The 5309-nt window shown below is 39.2% G+C and overlaps 1 pseudogene; it reads right to left on the reverse strand.

Moving 5' to 3' along the window:
- Positions 1-2955, reverse strand: part of LOC107571900 (uncharacterized) — a 5345-nt pseudogene extending 2390 nt beyond the window's left edge.
- Between the last annotated feature and the right edge of the window lie 2354 nt (positions 2956-5309).

A 5309-nucleotide genomic window follows, 5' to 3' on the forward strand; every position in this document is an offset into this window, starting at 1 on the left:
TCGTTTAGTTTACACTCAAAGTAGATTGGTCCCTCTAAGCGAGATCCCAATTTCGTCGGTCCTCCGACGTGACGTCTCCGTTCCCTCCTTCAGGGAACGAGGGTTACATACGTAACCGAGACGATCTTCACTGTGGAACTGTGTTGTCTTGTGCAACATTATTTTATCCCCTGAAGCATAAGTGTGGTCTGTCAATGCCTGAACCCCCCACTGAGTGCAGGCATCACTGTACTGAAGGGGCAGCTGCAATGGCTCCGTTTGTGCGGTCTCATGGTCACCTTGCTCATCATCTGCAAAACACAACACTGAAGTCAGTCAGATGCTCAGGAGGAACTGATAAATTCCCCACCCCCTATTTACAAAAAGTCGCAAAAGTATTTTGTACATGCACCATGGTGTTCCAGTCGCAGTACAGTGAATTTTTATTCAACACAATCACAGTACCTGGCTTTAAGAGATAGTTCACCCAAAAATTTACATTTTCATCATTTACTCAACCTGGAGTTGTTCTAAACCTGTATAAATGTATTTGTTCTACTGAACACAAAGGAGGATATTTGGAATAATGTTAATATACAAATTGATCTTGGGTCCCATTCACTTCCATAGTATTATTTCATACTACTATGAAAGTGAATGGGACCCAAGATTTTGTGTTCACCAGCAAAAAGAAATTAACACAGGTTTGGAACAACTCGAGAGTAAGTAAATGACAGAATTTACATTTTAGCTATCCCTCCAAGCGCTTTCTTGTAACAGTTTTCTTCTGTTATCAACCAATTTCTTCTGTTTGTGGATATATCCTGACGAGACGTCGCCTCAGAGTCTTCACTAGAGCATAATTTCTCGGGGAATGGATGGTTTTCCCTGGGTCTGCCATCAACAAAGTGGAAAGAGCAAACGTACGGAACTTTCTGTGATTTCTTTAAGTTTAAGGCTTTTAACCAAAGCCGTCGAACTTCTTCTCCCTCCGGAGGGGTGTGCAAATTATAGGGTGCCCCCACATCAACTACTATTGGCGGAAGTGCTTTACCGGAAATCTGACACATTATAGTTTGAAAATGGCGGCGCCCGTGCTTATGTGAAAAATAAGGTGGATATAATAAATTACTTGTGCCTCAGAGCGAGCAGACGAAACAAAATAAATGCGATCATTGCTTTCGGAGGTGGATGCTGCTGTTTGGGAACGCAGTTGTGTAACAGTTCTGGGAGGCAATTATACAGAAATACGTTGATGACAGACTTTGCTCTGACATTTCAAAATGACCATAACATTTCAGATGCTGAGGAACGAGATTGGTCCACTGGTTAGGTTTTGCCGTCCTATAGCGCAGTCACATTACTTTTTTAATGCGCATGGAGGAATTTCCACGGCAAATACGTTTCCATCTCCTTTTATTCACATTAACCCTTTTTCACACAAGTCAAAAACCACCTCAAGCAAGCGTAAAAACTCTTATGCGAATTAAGGGATTTTTATTCGAAATTTGCCATTTCCATCACTCGTTTCTGATGTGATACTTCAAAATGCGCATAAAAACAGGGTGATGGAAACATAGCTACTGTCGGAGAGGAAAGAGAGACGCAGCTTGTATCGATGTAGGCTATATACTGTAGATATTGTGGAAAATGAGTAATGGAACCCGTGTCAGATATTTCAGTATCGGTGTATCAAAATATAGATATTTATGATAACACTACCTTGTAGTTTGTTTCTCCAAATTTTGAGTCCATAAATTATGCTGAGCTCCCTCACTGTCTGATGATCAGCTCTTCACCTGCTGCAGCAGCGCTTTTCCAGATATCAGAGCTTTTATTGGTCCGTTTACGATCGGATATCTTTATTGGCTACTGAAGTGCCGTCAAAGGTTTGAATATCAATTCAAATTGTGGGCGTACTCAGTAACGAACTATGATATCAAAGTAATGAAGTAGATTATTTTGCTTAATTTGTACTGAAGTACAAGTAAAAGTACAGCTTTAAAAATATACTCAAAAAAGTACAAGTACCCGAAAAAACTACTTAATTACAGTAACGCGAGTAGTTGTAATTCGTTACCTCCACCACTGAATTTTACTTGCATGTAAGCAATGATCCACACAGATACATAGAGCGGATCAAATCATTGCGACATGCAAGGACCAATGAGGTTTATTCACTTACATTTTTTGGCTTTTGTGTTTACTATATTTTATATTTAGGGGACAAGCACCGAAGGTGCATAGTCACCTATTGTTTTTGTTCCGTTTCTTCTTATTATTATTCTGCTTCCGCCGCAAGTCTATGGCAGCCCATAGAACCACTTAAGGGAAAATTGTGAAATTTGGCACACTGATAAGAGGACAGTCTCAACATTAACCACAGTAAGTTTGGAGTCTCTAACTCCAACTTTCTAGCGCCACCACTTGTCCAAATTTGCAATTTCTTTATGCCAATAACTTTTGAACCGTAAGGCACAAATGGAAAATTCTTTTTTCCTGTGAATTCTTGGCTCATGCCGAATTCAAAATTCAAAATTCACAATTTTTTAATTGTTCGTAAAACTTACTTTGTCGAACTTGTCCTAGATGGTTTGTCTGATTCTCACCAAAATTGGCTCAGATCATCTTCAGACCATGCTGGCAAAAACTTATGGAATTCAAGTTGATTTGTCCAACCGTTCTCGAATAACGCACAAAGGAATTCTACGAAAAGCACGTAAAAATGGAGGTGAGGCTATATCTCCGCAACGGATTGGCGTATTGAGACCAACCTTGGTGTGTGTTATAACGAGCATGACCTGAGACTACCTGCAGTGTTTCGGCGCAGTGCCACCTAGTGGTCAGGAGATATGAAAACGGCATATTTTTGCTTATAACTTCTGAATGGTTTGGCCAAAAATCACAGAACCGATCTCTTTAGATTCGGTGCATCACGCCGAGTCGATCCATACCAAATTTTTCCATGTCAGCCATTTTGGGCGTCAGTCATTTTGAATTTAGTCAAAAAATTCAATATTTTAAGAACGCTTATACTTTGTTATTACGAAAATCAATATGCATCTTCGGCACCGTGCCCTGATAGTACACAAAAATTTTGGGTGCAGCACCACCTTGTGGTCAAAAGTTATTAAGCAATTTACATAAATACTAATAACGTTTGAAAAATTTGGGCTATTGTAATGAGACTTATGTTGATAGATTCCTTGGATCATGCCGAGATCAGCAATACCAATTTTGCCATAATTGGTTGAACTTCCTGTCCGCCATTTTGATTCATGTTGAAAACCTACTTTTTCAAACTCCTCCTAGACCGTTAGTCCAATTTTCACCAAATTTGACTCGGATCATCTTCAGACCAAGCTGGCAAAAAAGTTATGGATTTCGTGTCGATATACATATTTGCACCAAACTTTGAATGTGCCATTGACACCTCACACTGACCATGCCACATCAATTTGGTAACAGCGCCACCTATTGGTCAAGAGTAATAAACCATTCATTAACCATTAATAATTATATTCATAAAAATGCTAATAACTTTTTTTTGCATTAGCCTATTGCAACGAAACTGATATCAAAATATTCCTTGGCTTATACCTACAACATAGATACCAAATATGCCAGAGTAAGCTGAACTTCCTGTCCGCCATTTTGATTTATGATGAAAACCAACTTTTTTTTAACTCCTCGCCACTCGTTGGTCCGATTTTTACCAAAATCGAGTCAGATGATCTTCAGACTGTGCTGACAAAGAGTTATGGATTTCGTGTCGATAAACGAAACCGTTTTTGTACAGCGCTACTACAAATTTTAGGCATAGTGCCAAACTGCATCGGAGGCTGTATCTCTGCAAATATTTGACATATTGACACCAAACTTTGTAAGTGCATTTGTCACCTCACACTAGCCATGCCACATTATTTTGGTAACAGCGCCACCTATTGGTCAAAAGTGATAAGCTAATAAATCATATTACTAGTGGTTGAATTTATGATTTTTCAGCCATTTCAATTACAATCATCCTAAAATTGCTTTTATTACTCATTGTTGCATTTGGTCTGATGCTCCATGCCATGCTTAGCTTCTCAGTTTGCCTCTGGAGTGCTTGGCCACGTGATTGCTGCTTGCAGCTATATTCTTTTAATTGAATTTCATGTATAAAGCGATCATATTGCCTCACAAGACTTGGATTAAATTACTTTTATAAACTTTTAGAATCATCAGAGTTTTTGTTGCATGGACTTTCAAAAGCTCTCACTTTCATTAAAAATATCTTCATTTGCATTTTAAAAAACAGAAGTCTTAAGGGTTTGGAACAACATGAGAGCGAGTAATTGATGACAAAATTGTACATTTTGGGAAAACTATGTACAGTTGTACAGTTCATCAAAATACAATATTTAGGTCAAATTTAAATTTATCTCTTGATATTTGTAGACATTGATCAGTTTGTGATCATTCATTCAGGAGGAATCTGATGAGTCAGAGTTTGGAGATGTTGCAGAGGCCCTCCTTACTACATGCGACATGATGCCAGAACACGAAATAAAAGGTATATTTTCCATGCTAATCAGAGTTAATTGTTGTTGAATATTTTCCTTTTTTAATTGCTGTGTTAACCTTTATAGCCATGTGCCAAACTAGGCATGCATTTCATTGCATATTGTGATTGGTCTGGTTTTTGGAACAGGAATACTGCCTACTGACAAACAATAGTCAAGTCAAGTCACATTTATTTATATAGCGCTTTTAACAATACAGATTATGTCAAAACAACTGTACAGCATTAATTAGGAAAATAGTGTGTCAATAATGCAAAATGACAATAACTGAAAATTGAGTGTTTAACTAAAGGCAGTTCATTATTGAATTCAGTGATTTCATCATCCAGCTCAGTTCAGTTTAAATAGTATCTGTGCAATCAAGTTGACATTATCGCTGGAAATTAAGTGTCCCCAACTAAGCAAGCCAGAGGCAACAGCGGCAAGGAACCAAAACTCCATCGGTGACAGAATGGAGAAGAAACCAGGCTCAGTCGGGGGACCAGTTCTCCTCTGGCCAGACAAAACCAGCAGTTCAATTCCAGGCTGCAGCAAAGTCACATTGTGCAAAGGACTCAACTGGTTTCTGTGGTCTTGTCCCCGGTGGCCGTCTAGGAGACAAGGTCTTCACTGGGGATCTGTATCTGGGGCTCATCTAGTTGTCCTGATCTCAGCTGACATTCAGGGCTGTACAGGTCCTCTCTAGGTGCTGATCCACTATCTGGGCTGGATATGTACTGGATCCGGGTGACTGCAGTGACCATCTGATCTGGATCTGGTGGCTAC

The sequence above is a fragment of the Sinocyclocheilus grahami genome, unplaced genomic scaffold (genome assembly GCF_001515645.1).
Source record: "Sinocyclocheilus grahami isolate Dianchi unplaced genomic scaffold, SAMN03320097.WGS_v1.1 scaffold1667.1, whole genome shotgun sequence".
Taxonomy (NCBI): domain Eukaryota; kingdom Metazoa; phylum Chordata; class Actinopteri; order Cypriniformes; family Cyprinidae; genus Sinocyclocheilus; species Sinocyclocheilus grahami.